Here is a 22,659-nt window from a genome sequence, read left to right as displayed (position 1 = left end):
GGGATGGGTGTGTCAGAGGCAATGAGATTGTCACAGGACAGAGCAGGGTTTAGGGCTGTTGTACATAGGGTCGCTATGAGTCGCAAACAACTCGACGGCACATAACAACAACAACAACAGTATTATTTTTATAGGTTTTGTTTTAAAATTAAACAAACTAAAAGAAAATTTCTGAGGGTTTTCATCTGCTGGAAAGTTTCATATTTTTATTGAGGACATAGACATGCACTTGCATGCTCACCCAAGCCGCCCATTGCTCTCCTGGGGCGCTACTTTGCTCGCACCCTTGAGAGCTGGTGTCCCTTCCTGCTCTCTGGGTCCCCTTTCCCCACACACCACAGCCAGAAAGAGCTTTCAAACTTGTGAATCTACTTAACACCCTTCCATAGCCTCCCTTTGTCCTTAGCACCAAAGCAAGCCCCTTAAAACCAGATCCACAGGCCAAGTGTCATGAAAACTGGCCCACCGCTGCCAGTTTAGAGCCTCCTTTAGAGCTATTTCTTGCTCTGTTTCAGTCGCACTGGCTTTTTGGTTTAGAGGCACTGATGTTATATTCCTCATTCTTTCTTCAGGGGCATCCTTCCTGCTTCAAGGTATAAGGGGCTGTGAGGAGTCTAGCTGGTTTTCATTTGTTTTTTTAAAAAGAAGGGTTTTGTGGTTTTTGGGTTTTTTTCTGTGACTGTAACAATGGACTTGAGCATATTATAGATCATTCAGATGGTGCTGGATAGAGGTTTGAAGCTGTTGTTTCTGGAGTTGTCCTGAGTTGTGGTCAACATAGGCATGTAACAATAAAATTCATTCCATTTAAAAAAAGAAGAAGAAAAAGGGTTTTTATTAAAAGGTTCCTGAGTGGTTTTCCTGAGGTATTTCCACGTCAGTCACGCACACCATCTCTGAAGGTGCCACGTGACTGGAGAGTGGTCTTTACATCTCCCTGCCCCACCATGTCCAGTCATGGGACACTGCCAGGATGCCCCAGCCTGCCTGCCCTTCCCTCACCCACTGTTCACTGCCTCCTCGGTCCCTTGGCGTGTTTCTGGAGGGGTTCCAGGTGTGTGCTGTCCCTCACTGGGACTTCCCACTTACTGTCTATCACCTCCCTCCAGTTCTCACTCCAGGGGAGCAGCCCCCTCCTCGTGGGGGTAAGGCCAGGTGCTGCTTGTGGCAGCAGGTGAAAGAAATGTGCTCCCAGCTCCGGAATCTCCTCTTGACCTTGAATGTTCTCTTTGTCATCCATGAACAGGTCACCTGTGACCTCCATCTTGTCCCTTATCCCTTGCTCCACCCAATGGTACTTCTTAGCCACACAGTGCTCCTACTTCAGCAGGGGGCTGGTACGGATGAAGACCTCCAGATCCTTCATGTTTCATTCCCCGCAAGACTCCAGGGCTCAGGGCATGGGCTCTAAATCCAGAAGAAATCTGGTGCCTGGTATATACCAGCTACTTCTGGTCTCAGGGTGCATTGTACTGCTTGCGGGCCAGGAGGCAGCGGTGAGCCTCCAGCCACACGTGTGGGTTGGCAGGGAAGCAGCCCCTCAGGGGGCCGCCCTCAAAGTCGGCCAGCACGCCGTCCATTGTCCACCAGCACCCGCAGGGCCCAGGCATGCCGCACTGCCTTCACCACTGAGGGGCCAAGAGGGCAGGGTGCGTGCTGGGGACCGGAGGTGGGCCTGTCACGGCTTCCTCACTTGCTAGAGAGCTCTGGGGCTTGGGAGCTTCAGCCTCTATCTGATTTTAAAGAAGCCATCTCAGCTTTCCTATTCTCTGTTGACATATTCCTGCAGTTCATGTGGGGAGGTGGAGGGTGGGGGGAGACAGAGTGAAAGGCTGAGAGGCCCAAGTCCTTCAAGACACCTCACGCTGTGCCTGCTCTCCGCCCATTGGTGGTCTTGTGTCAGTGGGCCATCCTGTGCACCATCTGGTGTGAAGTGAGGTGAGATGGATGTCAGTCAGGCTGTGGCCTCCTGGGGTGTTGTCTGAGCGCCAAGGAGGAGTCTTCTCCCTGACAGGGTGCTGAGGAGACACAGTCATGGGGTTAGTTCAATGATCAGGCTACCAAAGAAGGCTGTAGTATCTGCCCTTTGCCCCCTTTGACTTCAAAGCATTGAAGGCAGTTTGGTCCTGGGCAGGTGAGAAGCAGTTACACTAAGCCACCTTGGCCTACTTCTCTGTGGCCGACTTCTCTCCTGCCCTAGAAAGGTGTTGGGAGTAGGATATTTAGACATCTAACAAGTGGGCCAAGTTTTAAGGCCCAATGGGGTCTACTGCCAGGTGATAAGAAGACGCCTAGTATTTTTTTCCTTAACATGCTCAGAGGGAGCTCTGGTGGCCTAGTGGGTAAGAAATGGCACTGCCAACCCAGAGACAGTGGTTTGAATTCACCATGGGAGAAAGTTCCATGGGAGAAGGATGGACAATCTCCTCCTATGCCGTTTACAGCCTCTGAAAAGCCACTCAAGGCTCAGTTAGGAGGTGGCTCGGACTCAACAGCACTAATAACAGCTAAAAGGCTCACAAGACTAGCTGGACCCCTGGGCTAAATTTTTTTGCTCTGACTCTTAGGATGACCTCATGGGAATTCAACCTGTCTCCCACTTCTCCCTAGACCATGATGAGGGGCCCTGAGAGGCAGAAGGCTGGCACTTAGAGCTGGAGAGAAGACAGCATTGATGAGTGAAGGGAACACACACACACACTCTCTCTCTCTCTCTCTCCCCCCACACACAGGCTGAGGGCCTGACACCCAGCTCTAGGCAGCCAGGAAAGCTGTTATTCTAGAACCTGATAACTGCCTGGGCTGGGCCCAAGATAAGAGGCAGCTGTTTGAAGTCCAGAGAGATAACAGCTTCAGAGAAAGTTGATAAGGGAAGTGAGATGCACTGGGTTAAGCTCACTTACCTGTTTACCTTTTGCCAGTTTCAATTACCAGCACTCTACCCCCAAGTCAGGTAGCTTGGGTAGCTTGTGGTAAGAAACTGTGCTGCCAACCCACAGGCAAGCGGTTCAAATCCACCAGCCGCTCTGCGGGAGAATGATGAGTAATCTCCTGTGCCATTTACTGCCTCTGAAAGCCCGCTGGAGGGTCTGCTATGAGTTCCAGCCCCACTGTACACAGCAACTACCCTCAAGCCTGATGCCCCAGCAGAGCAAAGGGCCTTCTCATCACTGGCCTCTTATCAGGCCATCTCTTGGCGATACCAGTGTCTGGGCCTGCAGTTCTTCTCTTTCGGGAAGGCTCTTGGCTCTCAGCCCTGCCTTTCCTGCCCCATTTCTTTACTGCTTATTAGCCCTTCTTGCCAAATATATTAACTCCCTCATTCATTTCTTTAGTTAGAATTTAACAAGTGACCACTTTGTGCCAGGTGCAGTCTGGGCACCAATGACACAGCAGAGAAGCCATCAGGCATGTCCCTGTCCTCCTAGGGCTCATGTTCTGGGTTCCTGGGGAATAATTAGAAACCAACCAGTAGAGTGAGTAGTAGGGGAGTGCTCAAAAGGAGATGGGGTAGGGATGTGGTGGAGGATGAGTGGCTTTAGATAGAAGGGTCAGGAAAACCTGTCCAGGGAGACTTGGAGGAGCAGGAGGAGGTAGCTCCAGGAGCCTACGGAGAAGCTTTCTGGAAAGGAGAAGACAGCAAGTGCTAAGGTCCCAAGGTGGGAGTGAGCTCAATCAAGGGATGCACAGCAGGCCGGATCATGGGTGCGTGTGGCAGGAAATGACAGTGGACTGTGACGGCAGCCACGAAGGTCCTGCCTGATAGGAACTTTGAGATAATTATGCCCAGGAATCTGATTCACATTTAGGAAGTTTCAGTGCGTGGAAACTGGACTGGAAGCAAGATTGTGACTGAGATGCACTGAGATAAGGGTGATATGGGTGACTCTTAGCTCTGTCACTTTGTTGTTGTGAGCTGCTGCTGGGTTGGCTCCCACTGAAGGCAACCCCATATCCAATACAACGGAACATTACCTGGCCCTGCCCCGACTTCCCCATTGCCGGTATGTTTGAGTCTACTGTTGCAGCTAATGAACATTTTGAGGCCCCCAGGGGCCTCATCCTCCAACACTAGAGCCAATAATATTCTCTTTCAGCAATATCAGACCTTTCTTTCAAGTCTGTCTTAATTTGGAAGCTCTTTTGAAACCTGCCCATCATGGTCAACCCTGTTAGTACTTGACATATCAGTGGCATAGCTTCTAGCAGCATGTTGTTGCTGTTATGTGCCTTTGAGTTGCTTGTGACTCACAGTGACCCTATGTATAATAGCTCTGAACCCTGCTCCATCCTCTGCCAACCTTATTGTCTCTGACACACCTACCTCCATTACCCCAGTCACTGAATCAGACCATCTCCAGAAATGATGTCCTTCTCCAAGGACTGGTCCCTCCTTGCAACATGTCCAAAGTTGCGGAATGTTGCAACATGTCCACAGCTTCGGAATCCTTGCTTCCAAAGAGCAGCCTGGTTTCACCTTCTCTAGGTCGAAACTGTTCTCTTGGCAGTCCATGTTATGCTTAACACTCTTCTCCGACACCACTGCTCAAAAAATTGTCCAGCTTTTGGACGCATAGCAAATAATTGCAAAGACCATGGCCTGGATCATATGGCCAATTAAAACAAGCTTAGAAGCAGGAGTGGCATCCACTTCCGAAATAGCTTGCCTCTGGAAACTTTATGAACTCGGAGAAATGATGAAAGTTATACAAATGTTAAGGTCTTTTGTTCGTAGGGTTGCTATGAGTCATCTACGACTCAATGGCACTTAACAACAACAATATGGCCTGGATCAGGTACACCTTAGTCTCCAGGCTGACATCGTTGCTCTTCAGTACTCTGAAGAGGTTCCTGACAGCAACACACAAACCACCACAGTACAGCAAGTTGATAGATGGATCGTGGCTCTGCCATTGACTATCTATAAACTGTTGGTGAAGTCATTACTCTCTTTGTACCTCTGTTGTCACAGCTGTAAAATAGGCCTTCATCCAATTTGTCTCTATTGCGAAGAATCAAAGCCTTTTAATTCTGATGTTGATGAAGGAAAAGGAATATACCATGTACTGCCAGAAGAATGAAGAAGTCTATCTTGGAAGAAGTACAAGAATGGTTCTTACAAGCAAAGATAGTGAGGCTTTGTGACTCCTTAGGAACTTTGACTATAAGGAGCCCTGATGGTGTAGTGTGAGCCTACAAAAGGTTAGAGGTTCAAATCCACCAGGTACTCTGAAGGAGAAAGATGGGAAGTTTTCTTCCATAAAAATTTACAGCCTGGCAGGTAGGGGTGGGCAGGGAGAAAAGTGCAACAATGAATGAATAGAAATCCAGTCTCTGTAAATTTTCATTAAAATTAATAAAAAAAATTTATAGCCTTGGCAACTTGATAGGGGCATGCACTGTGATTTTTAATCCACTCTGTAGCAACGGGGTTGTTTTTGTTTACTTTGGATGTGTTATGGGGAGGGACCAGCCCCTGGATAAGGGCATCATGCTTGGTAGATACCAGCAGAAAAGAGGAAGATACTCAATGAGATGGGCTGACACATGAATGCAACAGTGAGTCTATGCACAGTCATGATTGTGAGGGTGCACCACTGGGCTGAATGTCACTCTGTGTACTCGGGGCCACTATGAGTTGCAACTGGTTCAGTGGCACCCAGTGACAATGGCTGTGTCTAGGCACTGCTCTGGGTGTGGGAAACAGTGTGAACAAGGCAGCCCTCATCCTTGTTCTTATTTTAGAACAAGGGGGCTCATGTTTTAGTAGGGAACAGACACCCAATAAGTAAATGAGCAAAGTGCCAAATGCTCCTGGTGAATTAGAATAGGACTATTGTTAGAAGATGGCTGGGTGTGGTTAGGAAAGAACCCTCTGACTTGACAGTTGGACTGAGACCCAAGACAAGGAGCCAGCCCCAGGAAAGCGCCTGCACGCAGGGGATCACCAGGGAGGGACAGCAACAGAATCTGCTCACGGAGGCTGAAGTTGCAATAGGTATTCAGAACTGTTGTGGCGTGTCAACCCAAACTCAAAGCCATGACCTGCCAGTTGATTCTGATTCACAATGATTTGGTCTCTGAGGCTGTAAATCTTAATGGAAACAGCTGCTGTATTCAAACCACTTACCTTACATTTAGGAGCTCAATATGTAACCGACTATGCCAGACTTGTCATTAGCTTTTTAAAAACATTAGTGTTTGCAAACATTATTATTATTATGGCTGGAGAACTCGAGATTAGACAGAAGGGGCCACATATTTTAAAGATGGTTGTTGTTATGTATCATCAAGTCAGAACCAACCTGTAGCTGACCCTCCAGCAGGTTTTCAGAGGCAGTGAATAGCATGGCAGAAGATTGCCCATCTTTCTCCCACAGATCAATTGGTATATTCGAACCAGTAGTCTCAATTTATAAATTGATTTGATATGGAGACTGAGGGTAAATGAAGCATCTAGAACTCAAATTTTGCACTTTCTCATCAGTAGAGATGCTACTTCTTTCACCCTCCCCTTCTTTTTAATTTTTTTATTAATTTTAATGAGCTACTTCTTCTTGAGGCATTGTTTTACTTGAAGGGATTGTGGCCTAACCATAGTTCTAAGGAAGGTCCTTCCTTACCAAATTCCTTTTAATACTGTCTGTTTTCCCTTCCATTCCTTTGCCCTGTGGCATACAGACCTCCTTTTCCTCAGAGCCTGAGAATAAAGTGACCCTTTTATTTTTGTCCTGTTTCAGGCCACCCTGCACAGTCTGTCTGTAGTATGTAAGACAAATGGAATCATAGGTGTAGATATCCAGTTGGATCTCCTTCCATTTTCTACATGAGGAAACTGGATTCTGTGTGATTCAATTGTTCTTTCAACAAAGTTATTAACATTTTTACTGAGCATCTCCAGAGAAAGATGGGCAATTGGCTTTCATGCAGTTTACAGCTGCAGAATCCCAAGGGAGGGTCAACTATGAGTCAGTTTCAACTCCACTGCGATGAGTTGAGTTTTTGTGTCTGTACGGTGTGTAGTTCCGAGGTGGTACAACCTCGCTCAGCAGCTAATTGAAAGGTTAGAGTCTACTTAGAGGCACCTCAGAAAACAGGCCAGTGATCTACTTCCAAAACACCAGGCATTGATTACCCCACACAGTTCTACTCTGACACAGGGTTTGCCATGAGTTGAGATTAACTCAACAGCAACTGTTTTTGTTGTTGTTTCAAACGAATAGTTACGTCAAGTGTTATGGTCTCTGAAGAAAAACAGAGCAGAGGCAAGGGAGAAAAATGAAGCTAGGGATAAGGGTAGACTTTTTTTTTTTTTAACAGTAGACTTGTAATCCCATAATAGTTCTTGGTTAAGGGAAAGGTCAAGCAAAAGTTCAAGCAGAGTGAGGACGTGAGAATGTGAGCATGAGCCAAGGAATCAGATCAGCTGGAGGGAGAGCCTTCCAGGCAGGGAGCACAGCGTCAGGGTGGGGGAAAGGGCAGAGGCTGAAGGGGGAGGCTCTTATCAGACGACTTTGTGGCTCAAGAGGAGAATAGACAGGGTCGAGGCCCCCACAGATCCCATAGTGTCTTTGAAGGGCGTTGGCTTTTACTTGGGGTTAAGATGTAGAACTCCCTGGTGAGTTTGGACTCACTAGTCCATGTATGAGACTAGTGGGGGATGAGATGCCCTGTCTATTAAAACAAAAAAAAAGCCCCCAAACCCCCCTCTTTTTATCTTTAAATTGATTCTAGCCATAGGGTTTCTAAGTCTGTAATTTTTATGGGGTTCACAATATCTCCCCCTCCCATGAGGTAAATAAATATCTCCCCTGGAATGAGGGATAGAGATCCTTGTTGATGTTGGATAGATCGTGGCTGTAAGTTGAGAATACCAGAAAGATGTTTACTTGTGTAAACACTTAAAGGCATTTGAGTATGTGGATTGTACTAAATTATGGATAACATTGAGAAGAATGGGAAATGCAGACCATTAATTGTGTTCATGTAAAACCTATACACAGACTGAGAAACAGAAATTTGAATGGAACAGGACTTTAAAATCAGGAAAGGTGTCAGGGTTATATCCTTTCTCCAATTCTATGCAGTCTGTATGCTGAGCAAATAATTTGAGAAACTGGACTATAAGAAGAGCCTGGTACCAGGATTGGAAGAAAACTCATCAATAATTGGTATTATGAAGATGCCACAACCTTGCATCCTTAAAGTGAAAAAACTTGAAGCGCTTGCTACAGATCAAAGACTATGACCTTCTAAATGGATGACATTTCAACATCAAGAAAACAAAAATCCTCACCACTGGACCAACAGGCAACATCCAAGATCGATGGAGAGAAAAAAAATGGAGTTGTCAACTATTTCCTTTTGCTTGGATCCACAATAAAAACCCATGAGAGCAGTAGCAAGAAATCAAAAGCTGTGTTGCACTGGGAAAAATTTGCTGTTCCATCCAAACAAGCCTGTCAGTCTGAAGCTGAAAAGTATTTCTGTTCCCAAGCCATGATGTTTACAACTGCTTCATCTGTGTGTGAAAATTGGACAATGAAATAAGAAAGACCAGAGAAGAATCTATGCTTTTGAGTTGTGGTGTTGGGGGGAAATTACAGAAAATCCTATAGATTAGCAAAAGAACAAACCAATAAATATATCTTGAAGGAAGTACAAGCATTGTGCTCCTTAGAGGCAAGGATGGTGAATTTCATCTCACATACTTTGGGCGTGTTGTCAAGAGGGGCCAGGCCTTGGCAAAAGACATCATGCATGGAAAAGTAGAGGGTCACGGAAAGAGATGAAGACATTCATTCAATGAGATGGTGACTCTAACAATGGACTATAATAATGCGCTTGATCAGGGTGGAGATTGTTGAGAACGATACAGGACAGGATAAGGTTCTGATATGTAGGTCATAGGGTGGTTATGAGTCATAGCGCAATGGTACCTGAAAACAGCAACAAATCTTCATGGACAAACAACAGCACACATTTCTCACGTACAGTGGCTAGTGGGTTCCAGTTACCAACCCTGTGGTTAGTGGACCAATGTGTTTGCAGCACAAGGTCCAATGTGCAGTGCAATGCACCACTTTTTGTATTTTGAACAAGACAGTTCATTTCTTAAGAGCAAGTCCCCTGTCTCCTTACACTCTGTAGGGCCCAGTGCTCAGTCAGAGTTTCAGTGATGCTGTCTTGACCCCCAAGGATTTCTTCATGTATCTCAGGTGGGACACACGTAGAATTCCAAACACATCACAGTCAGAGATGGAGATGCTATTTTCCGAACCAGAGCAGGCCTGGCCAGAAAGCAGAGCTCTCAGCGCTTCCTTCTCTCAAGGCCTTGTGATTAGAGTGCTTTTATGTTATTTTCTTGCAATGCACTGAGCCTGTGTGTTTGTTCATATCCCTATCTGTCAGTTCTTTTGCTTACATTTCTACTCAATTGTTACGTTTCTTCAGGGAAAGGACTGGCTCTCAACAAGAGTTTGAATCAACCCTAATCTTAGACCATAAACTCGTGTGGATGGCTGCCAGATGGGACACAAGTCTTATGAAGGAGAGAAGAGCAGGGAGCCCCATCTCTTGCCCAGGATTTAGGAGACTCAACTTCTAGCCCAGTGTGTCACAGAACTTGAGGAGTGACTTCCTCTGTCTGAACCTCATTTTCTCATCTGTAAAATGATGTAGATTGGGCTAGATTTTTAAAAGCAAAAAAGCAACAACTCATTACTTTCTCTTTGATTTTTACCTGAGAAACCGCTCATGTGTTACACACAGAACTACTGTGGAGGATTTTCTTGAGAGTAAACTTTATGAAGGGAGCTCTGGAGGCCTCGGATGGAAGGAGTTGCCCTACTGACTCTAAGACCACACATCTCTAGAGTGAGAGAAGGAGAGAGATGCGTAGACTTCTTCCATTTGATGTCTAGCTTTGGAAACCCAATGCTTTCTTGCAAAGCCCTCCGGTCAGCGATGAGTCAGCCCTGCTTCGATGGCAAAGATGAAGTGAGAATCTTTATGGACGCAGATCAGCAGGCCTTTTTTTGGAGGCACTCCTGTGTCGTCATCTACCACCCAGGGAAATTTTCCTCGGTTCTTAATTGAGTTTGAAACCCCTGACAAAATGTGGACCTCCCCAGAATAATGAATAAATGCGCAGAACTTTGCCGTGATTGGGAGGAGAGGGGTCAGAGTTCACAAATTTGATGAGAAGGCTTCCTCCAATTCTAATAATAGAATTCTCTATATTTTGATTGTAGGCCCAAGAGAGTGGTCTTCTTCTCCATGTGATTTAGGATTTGCTTCTGTTGTGTTCTTTAAGATAACAGCAATATCAAGAGCCATGTGGTATAATTTTGTAGAAGTGAGGGGGTTTGTGGCCCAAGACAGAGAGGAGACAGGAGAGCATAGAGCATGGAAGTGCCACCTGGATCTGGACCACTCCATGGAGGAGATGCAGGAGAAGGGAAGAGACTACGCAATGTGGTAGAGCAGAGGGAGGGATGACTGGGCAGTGGGAGATGGAGGGAGGATGGGTAGCAGGCCGAGGGTTATGGAGCTGTGGGCAGACAAGGGCACCTGCGACCATGTGTTCCTGAGTTGGGACTCTCTGTGTGACAAAGGTAATGGGAAAGGGGCAAGACCCCTGTGAGTGGTGAGGGGCTGCCCTCCTTGACTGAAGGGGTGGCCCTGGGCCAAACCAGGTACCGCCCTTTCTCGCCAGGCAGTGCCTCTCGGCACGTTCACACCCAGTGCCTCGCTGGCAGAGGCTGCCGCTGTAACCTGAGCCCCAGGTGCCAGGAGGGGGACAGATCCACCCTGTCCGCCTTGGTCTCCCCAGCACCCTTCCAGACTCAAGGCTCACACAGGCCCAGCCCAGGGTGGAAACGTGTTCTCAGTGGGCTTGGAACAGATCAGGCTGTCAGCGGTTCTGGAGAGGACAGCTTTATAATCTACATCACCCCGGTACTGCAGTGCCCTTTGATCCGGCTTTTGAAAGCTTGATTATGAGACACAGCCCATGTTTCCATAAAGGGGAGAACAATTGTTTCCAGCTCAGACAAAGGACTCTTTGTAAAGCCTTGGGCCTGAGCCCCAGGAGCCGCTGAGGGGAAGAAGGACAGCCAGGCCTGGGTGGGGAGGAGGCTGGGTAGGGGCGGGACTATGCTGGGTGAGGCAGCTGTGGCTCCCAGCCTTCCCGTGATGGACAAAGGGCAGGAATGACATCCTGCTGCCTGTCCAAGGGGCACGTCCAGGCCCAGTGCCAGAGAAGGGGTCCTTTCTGAGCAGCTCCAGCCTTAGGCTCAGAATACATAGTGTTGGCTCCCATTAAGGCTGATGATGGGCCATCTAGCTGCCAGGTTGGCAGTGCCTCTAGGTTTGGGAAAAGGACTGACTCTCTTAGCTAGGGTTTTTAAAGAAAAATCTAATCAAGCAGTTCTCAGGGTCAAGAGTGGGGGACTTGGAATACAATGTATCTAGGGGTGAGGAGAGCTTGAAGAACATGTAGACGTGGGGAGAAGGAGAGGTCCAATAGGAGCAGCAGTAATTCTGAATGCCCCAGAATTTGTCCAATTGGATGGCTTCCCTGCCTATCACCACCTGCTCCGTGTACTTTTCTGAGGCCTGGGCATACCCTTGGGCTTTGCAAAACAAATTAAGCACTAGAGACAAGAGAGCTTTGCTCCTCTTGCAGAAAAAGGAGGAGAAGTCCAAGTTTATGGGCATTTATCCAACTCCAGCTGCATCCTTTGCACATTTGTTAGTTAAATCTAACCCCTCCCCTACTTGTAGTCCCCTCTGCCTACATGTGGCCAGGCTAGAGTTTGCAATAGATTGATCTCTCCACCCTCCTCCCAACCAACAGTCAACTCTAGAACAAAAAGTGGTCTTAACCCTGAGGAAGTCAGGAAGCAAATCTTTTTGAGGAGGAAGAGGGGACTGATGGGAAGTGGAAGATGTTGTTGTTGTTGCGCCATCAAATCAATTGTAACTCATAGTGACTCTATATCCAACAGCTCTGAACCCTGTTCTATCCTGTACCAACATCATTATCTTTGACACACCTACCCCAATTACCCAGTGACTGAATCAATCAATCCAGCGCATTGAGGGTTTTCTTCTCTTGCACTGTCCCTCCACCCTTCCAAGCATGATGTCACTCTACAAGGATTGGTCCCTCCTTGCAACATGTCCAAAATATGTCAGATGGAGCTTCAGAATCCTTGCTTCCAGGACGAACCTAGATAGGTTTGGAATTTTGTGGGGGCCATAACTGGAGAGACCAAAATACCTGAATGAAAATAAGCACAAAGTATTGAATGATGACTCCCTAAGTAGTGCCTGGGAATCCCTGGGTGGCCTGGACAGGTAAGCAATCAACTATTGGTTGAAAGGTTGGTGATTGAACCCACTTGGGGGAACTTGGAAGAGAGGCCAGATTACCATGAGTCAAAATCAACCTCATGGCAACTAACAACAGTACCCTTGGTTCCTGCAGCCAGGAAGGAGCTCACGAGATACAGTGCATTAGGAAAGTCTACTGACAGGGATCTCTCCAAAATACTGAAGAGCAATGATGTCCATCTGAGGACTAATGTGAACCTGATTCAGACCATGGTCTTTTAAATCACTTGTTGTGCATCTGAGAGCCAGACAATGTATAAGGAAGACAGAGGAATCAAAGTCTTTGGTTGTGGTGTTGGAGAAGAGCATAGAATATTCCATGGATTGCCCAAAGAACAAATAGATGTCTTGGAGAAAGTGCAGCAAGAGTGCTCCTTGGAGGCAAGGAAGACCAAGCTTCGTCTCTCATATTTTAGACATGTTGCAAGGGGAGGCTTGGAAAAGGATACCATGCTTAGAAAGGTGGAGGGTCAACCAACGAAAGAGGGGAAGACCCTCAATGAAATGGATTGATCCAGTGACTGCAGCAATGGGCCCAAATGTGTTAGAAATGATGAGAATGGTGCAGGATAATACAGAGTTCAGGTCTGTTGTTCACTGGGTCATTATGAGTCATATTCTCCTTGAAGGTACCTAGCAACAACAACAACAATATATTATTGACACAAACAGTGTGTGATGCGAAGCTGAGCTTATTGCATGCTACACCAAGTCCTAGAGAGCAGAGGGCAAAGTCAGATTTTAGTGAGATAAAACCAGAAATTTGATTTAAGATGGATCTTCTAGTGGTTTTTTTTTTGCTTTTTCTTTAAATAAGGATTGAATAAAGTTCAGGTCACAATAGTCCAAAGGAGCCCTGGTGGACTAGGACCACCAACTGAAAAGTCTGCAATTCAAAGCGACCTGTTACTCTGGGATAATAATCCTCAGTAGATAATTAGACATTGTGTGGATGGCAAGTGACAGTCTGGAACAAGACATGCGTTACAGAGTGTATTGAGGGAAAGGGAGGGTAGAAAAGGTGTCTCAATGAATAAATCTGTCCTTTCTGCAAACTTTCACTAAAAAAAGAAAAGAAACTGAGTGAAAGGTCATTATGAGTCAAAAATCAATTCCTTGGCAATAGTCCAAGATTGATGGAAATAGCAAAGTGAAGATTTGGTTTTTTAATTGTGGTAAAATAAATCCATGACAAAACACTTGCCAGTTCAGCTGGTTTTTTGCAGGTACAGTTCAGTGACATTGTGTCATCATGTTGTGCATTCACTGCCTGTTTTCAAAGGATTCCAGCACGGCAAACATTTCTGAGGCCAGGGAGTCAAAGCATCTGCAGGTACCAACTGTTAATGGTGTCCATTGAGAAGCTGATGCATCTTGTTGGTTTGTTTGTTTTAATTTTTATTATTTTGAGTGTATGTACTATTAAATCGAATCTGACTGGTACAGGAGGAGATTGCCGCTCCTTCTCCAGCAGAGCATCTGGTGGATTAGAACCGCTCACCTCAGGGATTGCAGCTTCTTGCCACTAGGCCATCAGAGCTCCCCACTGATGCATCTTTTGTGAAGTTTCTATAGTGAATGTTCAAGCCTTTTACTTGGGTAGAATCTCCTGGAATAATAAAATGATATTAATAAGCAGTGCAGTTGTGTTAGAGAGGCAGTAAACTGCGTGTGCTGGGGTGGGAGGGCTAGTTTCTGTCTCAGATGTAAATGCATAGAGTGTGGGGTAGAGACTTGTCTGGAGTTTAGGGTGAGGTTTCTGAAGAGCAGAGATTAGGCTGATGGAGAGAGAAACTCCAGCTGACCCCAGGCGAGGCCAAGACCCAGGCATGTGGGCTGGGAACCAGGCCTGCAGGTGCCAAACCAGTCCTTGCCCGTGAGGCGGACTGTGTTGACTTTGGCAGCCCCACCCTGATTCTCCTCCCACCCCAGAAGGGCCTGAAACTGACTCTGGGCTCTGCTGGGGGCTGGAGATGTTCCCAGGCCAGTCTTGCCGAGGCCGGCTGGGCCCGCTGCCCTGGCCGAGGAAGCCAGCTGGTGGGTAGCAGAGGAGAAAAGCCCTCCAGAGTGAGGGAGGGCTCATCCCTGGGGCCAGCTGGTTGAGGCAAAGGTTGAGTAACATCAGGACTGAGTGACACCTGGTGGTCTCACCCCTGTGAAAACCTAGAAAGACAGGGCAGGAGGAAAGGAGAGATGAGCTTCTGGGACAGCATTCATCATTGTATACATAGGTTTCTATCGATGGAGTAGCTACAAAATATATTGTTGGGTTCCACTGAGTTGATTCTCCACAAGGGTTTTCTTTATTACTACTACTACTATTTATTATTATTATTATTAATATGTGTACCATCAAATTGGATCTGATTGGTACAGGAGGCAATTGTTCCTCCTTCTTCAGCAGAGCATCTGGTGGATTTGAACTGCGCACCTCTGGGATTGCAGTGCAGCTTCTTGCCACGAGGCCACCAGAGCTCGTCAAGGGTTTTCTAGTCTGTAACCTTTATGAGAGCAGATTACCACCTTGTTTTGCTGCAGAGCTGCTGGTGAATTTAAACACATACCTTTTGGTTAACAGCCAAGTGTGTAGCCAATCCACCACAGTTTTCTTAGCTGGATGTGCACATCACAGCGGACCACTCTGAGGAAGGGAAACGAAGTTTCAGAGAGTTTCAGTGGCAGAAACAAACAAGCAAACAGATGCCATGAGATTGAAAATCAAGCTTTCATGGCTTCCAAAACCAACCCCTTTCTGGTCCCTCCGACAGCACTCTTCAGGTCTCTTCAGGCATCTGGCTCCTGCAGGGACCTAGACTGCAGCTCAGCTCACTCTCGTCTTGGCTGAAAGGATGAGATGACAGCCAGAAACAGAGACTGGGGAAGAAGAGGGAGAAAACAGAGGGAAAAGCCAGCCACAAAGGTGTGTAGGCACAAAGGTGGGGGAAGAAATGGGAGGGAGGATGAAGGATGTGTGTGTGATAACCCAGGACGCTAATTTAAACTTTAAAAATGGTTTTTAATATCTGTTATCTATTCTCAGAAAGAAGCAGAAACAGTTGGAATGGGGCCAGTGAGCATTACAGAAGGGCAAAGGCAGGGAGAGGGTTTGGGGTTTGTTTTTTATGGACAGTGAAAGGCAACTAGGAAGACGGGAGACCAGGCAGACAAGTGCCAATCACACGTTCCAGTAACCACATCCTGTATTTTGTCATCACTAGGAACTGTCCTACCAGGAAAACAGAAGAAGCAGGGTGCCCGGGACTGGCAGGCTCCACTCTGCGTTCTCCACAGCTCTGCCAGTTCCCTACAGTTCCCTTGGGCCCTGCAGCTTGTCGCCATGGTTATGGCTGGGCTCAGGGACTTTGTGTTGGATTCTGATGCCTATGCAGTTCTCTGGCCAAGATCATGCGACAGGCTGAGGAGTGGGGGTGGGCATGGGCATGGGTGCCTAGGAGTTCAGAGAGAGGGGGAGGTAGAAGCAGAGCAAGGCACAGGGGTGCCCTGGATCCAGAACAGTAGGATCTGGGGGGTGGTCTACTCTAAGGGTATTTTCTGTCTGGTGATGAGTAGAGATTCTGTCTTCAGTGGTCTTTCAACTCACTTTCATTGCCAATGAGCCAAAACTGACTCATGTTGTTGTTGTTGTTGTTGTTGTTAGTGCTGTCAAGTCAAGGACTACTCATAGCAACCAATGAACAGCCGAGCTGAACTCTGCCCTATCCTGTGCTAACCTCATCATCTGCGACACAAGCAGCCAAGTCAATCTATCTCTCTGGGGTCTTCCTCTCCTTCACTGGCCCTCCATCTTTCCAAGCATGATGTCCCTTTTCAAGGAATAGTCTCACCTAGCTACATGTCCAAAATATGAAAGACAAAGGTCCACCATCTCTGGCTATAAGGAGCACTCTGTCCAAGATATATCTGTTTGTTCTTTTTAGCAGCCATGGGATATTCAATACTTTTCTCCAGCACCACAACTCAAAGGCATCAATTCTTCTTTCATCTTTAGTCATTGTCCAGCTCGCTGACATGTAGTAGGTGGCTGAAAAGACCATGGCCTGAATCAGGTGTCCCTTAGTCTTCAAGTTGACATTATTGCTCTTTAGCATTTTGGAAAGGCCCCTGACAGCAGACTTGCCCATTGCAATATGTCTCTTGATTTTCTGACTGCTGGTACCAAAGGTGTTGATTGTTATTCCAAGTAAGATGAAATCATAATTGACCCTTACTTGAAGTCCAAGGCTGTAAAGAGCACAGGAAGGGGAGCTCTAGTGGCCTAGCGGTAAGAAGCTGTGCTGCCAACCCCAAAAGGCAAGTGATTAGAATCCACCAGCCATACTGAGGGAGAGAGATGGGCCATCTCCTCCTATAAGACTAACTGCTTCTGAAAACCTGGTGGAAGATCAATAATGAATTGATTGTGGCTGGATAGCACTTAACAACAACACATAGCATGGGAAGAGATAGCCCATCTTTCTCCCTCAGAGCCACTGGTGGGTTAGAATTGACAAAGAAGCCTGGCTTTGGATCAGCCGCACGACTCCTTATAGACTACACTACCAGAGATCCATTCAGTAACCTAGATTAACAGTGTGCCTAGAACCAGGAGAAGCCAAGGGCAAGCTTTCTTAAGGAAGAGGGGAAGAAGCCTTGCAAGGATCTTTGGAAAGAGCACTAAGGAAGAAGCAAGGGATAAAGGGGACCCTTGAAGTTGGAATTGGTGAAAAGATTTGGAGCATGAGGATGTATTTCTAGCCTGATAGGAAGGCCTGGGACTTCTGTGGTGCCAATGGTGAGGCCACCACATCCACCTTGTTCTCATATGCACTGCCTGCACATTACCTTTGAGCCCATTATTGTAGATCTTGTGTTCATCCATCTCATTGAGGGTCTTCGCTGTTTCACTGATTGCTACTAACATGCTGATAACATCTTTGCTTTTTTTTTTTTAACTTTATGTGTGTGTACCAACAAAACCAAACCTAATTGGTATAGGAGGAGATCATGCCTCCTTCTCCAGCAGATCATCTGGTGGAATTGAACCATGAACCTCTGGAATTGCAGTGCAGCTTCTTGCCACTAGGCCGCCAGAGCTCTCCAACATCCTTGCTTCTAAAAAGCATCCTGACTGCACTTCTTCCAAGAAAGATTGATTTGTTCTCCTGGCAATTCAGGGTATATTTAATACTCTTTACCAATGTTACAGTTCAAAGACATCAATTCTTTTGTTTTTATTATTCATAGTTTCACATTTGTATTCATATGAGGTGAGTGAAAATATCATGATTTGGTTAGGTGTACCTTAGTCCTCAAAATGACATCTTTGCTCTTTAACACTTTAAAGGGGTCTTTGGCAGCAGTTTTATCTAATACAATATGTCCTTTGATTTCTTTCTTTTTTTTTTTAAATTGGTTTTCTGTTCATTTTGGCAGCACATATACTAAAATTGGAATGATACAGAAATTAGCATAGTCCTTGCACAAGGATGACACACAAATTTGTAATGCAGTCTATATTTTTTAAGACATGAAAAGATTTTTTTACAGAGGAAGACAATCAGATAGCTAACAGACACATGAAAAAATGCTCAAAATCACTGGCATTAAGAGAGATGCAAATCAAAACCACAATGAGATACCATCTCACCCCAGTAGCAGGGGCAAAGTAGAGTAGCAAGCAATTAATATTGGAGATGATGTGGGAGGTGAGAACTCTCATACACTGTTTGTGGGATTGTAAAACAGTACAACCACTCTGGAAGACAGTTTGGTGTTTCCTCAAAAAGTTGAGCATAGAAACTCCATATATTCCTCTACTAGGAATATACCCCAAGGAAATTAGAACTCAGAAACAAATGGAGATTTGTACAATATGTTCATAGCATTATTCACCATTGCCAGAACATAGAAACAAGCCCAAATGTCCAACCACAACTGAATAGATTGAGAAAGTTATACAATGGAATACTATGCAACACTCAGGAACAATGATTTTGAAAAATACTACGTAACTTAGGAGAGACTGGAGAGCATTATGCTGAGTGAACTAACTCAGTCTCATAAGGACAAATACTGCATAAGACCATTATTGTAAAAAAAAAATAATAATAATGGAAGGATAAGTAGGAAGACTCGTATGGGAACCCAAGGGAGGAAGGGGTGGGAGCAGAAAGATGAGGATGGGTTACAAGGTTACACAGTTTGATGAGTGGAGGGGGAGGGAATTAAATGGGAAAGATCCAGGTGAAAAGACAGAGTAATGATGAGCAGAGCCCAATGGCAATTCATTTTATAAAACATAAAGCATGGTAATGATTGTATGAAACACAATATGAATGAAGAATAGTGTGAAACACAATGCATATGAACTTTGTAAGGAAATCAACAAAAATTTATGAAATGCAATGACAAAAATTATTTTCTTTCAATCAGTCATCTATGTTATTGTTCAATAATATTAATTACAGTTTATCAATGCCAATTATGACATTTCATCAAATCCTGTATCTTGCCTTTTCCTTCACCCTATCAAACCACCTACTAATCTCTCCTCCCCTCTTCCTCCCTTCCCCTCCCTGTCAACCATCAGTGATTATTTCTGTGTGTAACCCTTTAACTTTTGTTTTCAAATCAATCTTATATACCTTGTTCCATATCATTATTTACAATACACACACTACCTAATCTTCCATTTCCACATCATATTTCCTTTCATTTATTACAAGAAAGCGTTCACTATCCATTTGTTTTCTCTCCTTGTGAGAAATTTTCTCTAGTTTGGTTCTTTGGTGGTTTGTGGTGGTGTTTTTTTACAGTATTTTTAAACAGTACTTGTTCATCTGTGATTGATGTATTTTACTGAGAACAATATCTTCTAGACTCATCCATGTTGTATAGTGTTTCTTTCACAAGCTCTCCATTGCTGTCCTTTGATTTCTTGACTGCTGATTCCATTCACATTGATTGTGATCCCAAAATTAAATCCTTGACAATGCCAATCTTTTTTCCATTGATCATAGTGTTGCTTATTTGTTCAATTGTGAGGATGTTTTATTTTCTTTATGTTAAAATGTAAACCATCCTGAAGGCTATAGTCGTTGATCTTCATCATGACGTGCTTCAAGTCCTCTTCATTTTTCTGTAAGCAAACATGTACCCACAGCCTGTTCATTGTAGTTCTTCCTCCAATTCTGATGCCTTGCTCTTCATTTTGTACAGTTTTAAAAGTATGGTGAAAAGATACAAGCTTGAGGCATGCATTTTCTTTTTTTTTTAATTTTATTTTTATTATTTTTGTGTGAGTGTACCGTCAAATCAGATCTGACTGGTACAGGAGGAAATTGTCCCTCCTTCCCCGGCAGAGCATCTGGTGAATTCGAACCGTTTGCCTCTGGGATTGTAGTTGCAGGTCCTTGCCACTAGACCACCAGAGCGCCCCTGGGGCATGCATTTTCTAATTTTAAACCATACAATATCTCCTTTATGTTTGAATGACTATTTCTTAGTCTATGTACAGGTTACCCATGAAAACAATTAAGTGTACTGAAATTCACACTCTTCACCATGCTACACCTATAATTGATGATGATCCACTCAGTTGAGTGCTTTTACATAGTTGATAAAACTTTCTTATATTCTCTGCTCTCAACCAAGATTCATTTTACATCAGCAGTGATGTTCCTCGTGCATCCTCTTCTGAATCTGCATTGAATTTCTGATAATTCCCTGTCAATGTGCTCCTACAACTGCTTTCCAATATCTTCAGCGAAATTTTACTTGCATGTGATGTTAAGGATATTGTTTGATAATTTTTGCATTTAGTTGGATGGTCTTTATTTGGAATGGACACTAATATGGGCCTTTTCCAGCCAATCGGCCAAATAGTTTTCTTTGAAATTTCTTGGCATAGACCAGTGAACACATCCAGTTTTGCATTCATTTGCCAAACCATCTGTTAATTCCTGGAGTCTTGTTTTTTGCCATGCCTTCCTTCAGTTTAAGGTTCTTCCTTCAACACTTGGTCATATGCTACCTCCTAAAATGACTGAACATTGACCGGCCTTTTTCTTTTACCATTACTATGGAAGAAAAATTGGCAATCTACTTCTGAAATAATTTGGCAGTAAAAAAAATATGAATAATAATGAAAAGTTGTCTGTGAAATCTTAAGTTCAAATAACCTATGTTTTGTTTACCCAAGCCTCTTCTCTCCTTTACGTCTGATATAAATTATTTAAAATCTCCAGTCCTATCATGCCTCTGTTTTGCCTCTATCAGCTACTTGTCTGGGTTTTGTTCCCTCCTAAAGTGCACCTGATTCAGGTTACGGTCTTTTCAATCACTTGCTACGTACCTGAGAGCTGGACAATGAATAAGGATGGCAGAAGAAGAATTGGTCCCCTTGAGCTGTGGTATTGCAGTACTGAGTATCCCATGGACTGTCAAAAGAACAAACAGATAGGTCTTAGAGAGGGTGCAGCCAGCCTGCTCCTTGGAGGCAAAGGTGCTTCATCTCACATACTTTGGGCATGTCACAAGGAGAGGTTATTCCTTGGAGAGGAACATCATGCTTGGGAGGGTGGAGAGTCAGCAAAGGAGAGGAAGGCCCTCAACTAGATGCATTGACACGGTGACTGAGGCCACGAGTTCGAGAATATCAGAGGTTGTGATGTTGGCACAGGACAGGACAGGGTTCAGAGCCATTGCTCATAGAATTGCTATGAGTCACACTCAACTCAATGGCATCTAACCAGAGCGACTCCCACTTCAGCACACATGGGAGCATTAGTCAAAAAACCAATTTATTCCATTGCACAAATGTGATATAAAGGATCTCTTGTCTCTTGTAAAGTGTACAAAAGTGAAGATGTCATTTTGAGGATTTAGGTGCCTCTTACCCAAGCCATAAAGGCCCTTGTGGTGTAGTGTGTTATGTATTGGTTGCTGACCAAAATGTCAGTGTTTCATACCTATTGGCAGCATCTCAGGAGAGAGATGGGCAATCTCCTCCTGTGACTACCGACAGCCTTGGAAGCCCAATGAAGTCAGAACTGACTTGATGGCAATAGGTAGTGGATTCAAGTCATGGAATGTTCAATGGCTTCATGTGCAACCAAAAGTGAGATAATGAATCAGGAAGACCATGATATAGAGGAAGACTATTGAATGTACCACGGACTGTAGGAAAAAGTAGTCAATTGCTTTGGAAGAAGTGCAGTCAGAATGCTCCTTAGAAGAAAGGATAATGAGAAGTTATGCGCTTTATTGGTCATGTCACCAGATGAGACTAATGTCCTGAGTAAGAATATAGTGCTCGTTAAAGTTGTTGTTGTTGTTATGTGCCATCGAGTTATTTGCGACTCACAGCGACCCCATGTACAAGAGTCCTAAACGCCATTCTATCCTGTACCAATCTCGCCCTCTCAAACACATTCATTCCCACCACTCCACTCACAGAATCGATCCATCTCATCAAGGGTCTTCCTCTCCTGCGCCGTCCCTCCACTCTCCCAAACATGATGTCCCTCTCCAAGGACCAGTCCCTCCTTGCAACATGCCCAAAGTATGTCAGACGAAGCTTCAGAATCCTTGACTCCAGGGAACATTCTGGCTTCACCCTCTCCAGGACAAATCTGTTTGTTCTCCTAGCAGTTCATGCTATATTCAACATTCTTCTCCAGCACCACAGCTCAAAGACATCAATTCTCTTTCTATCATCCCTATTCACTGTCCAACTCTCCGATGCATAGCATGTAATTGTAAAGACTATAGCCTGGATCAGGTGCACCTTAGTCTCCAGCCTGATGTTGTTGTACTTCGGTACTCTTGAGAGGTCCCTCACAAAAAAGAAGATCCACAATGCGATGGATTGGCACAGTGACTGCAACACATGGTATCAAACCCAGCAATGGTTAAAAAGACAGAACAGGAAAGGACAGGTTTTTGTTTTGTTGTTGTATATAGTGTCACTGTGAGAAGTGACACAAGGGCTCCTAACAACAATCCCACATAGTCTCCATAGTCCTTCATGCTAACCCTCCTCCAACACCTTTATCTCGTTATTCTTTCATATAGGCTAGGATTCTTAACTGCAAATAATATACTTTGTTTTAAGAAGAAAAAAAAATCCCCCCCCCCCGCTTGTTTTTTCTTTAAAAAGGGATAGAGACTACTCATGGTATTTGGAGGACGTTAAAAATCCATGTGACACATTTCACCAAAGAAGACATTCAGGTGGCCAACAAGCACATGAAGAAATGT

The 22,659-nt window shown here is 44.9% G+C and overlaps 1 pseudogene; it reads right to left on the bottom strand.

The window, feature by feature from the left end:
• The window catches only part of LOC102868800, a 15,194-nt pseudogene extending 13,584 nt beyond the window's left edge, over nt 1-1,610 (bottom strand).
• Nucleotides 1,611-22,659: the final 21,049 nt, after the last annotated feature.

Source organism: Elephantulus edwardii, unplaced genomic scaffold (assembly GCF_000299155.1).
Source record: "Elephantulus edwardii isolate Elephantulus edwardi_28Jun2011 unplaced genomic scaffold, EleEdw1.0 scaffold00090, whole genome shotgun sequence".
Taxonomy (NCBI): Eukaryota; Metazoa; Chordata; class Mammalia; order Macroscelidea; family Macroscelididae; genus Elephantulus; species Elephantulus edwardii.
This window is presented reverse-complemented; position numbering and strand designations above follow the sequence as displayed.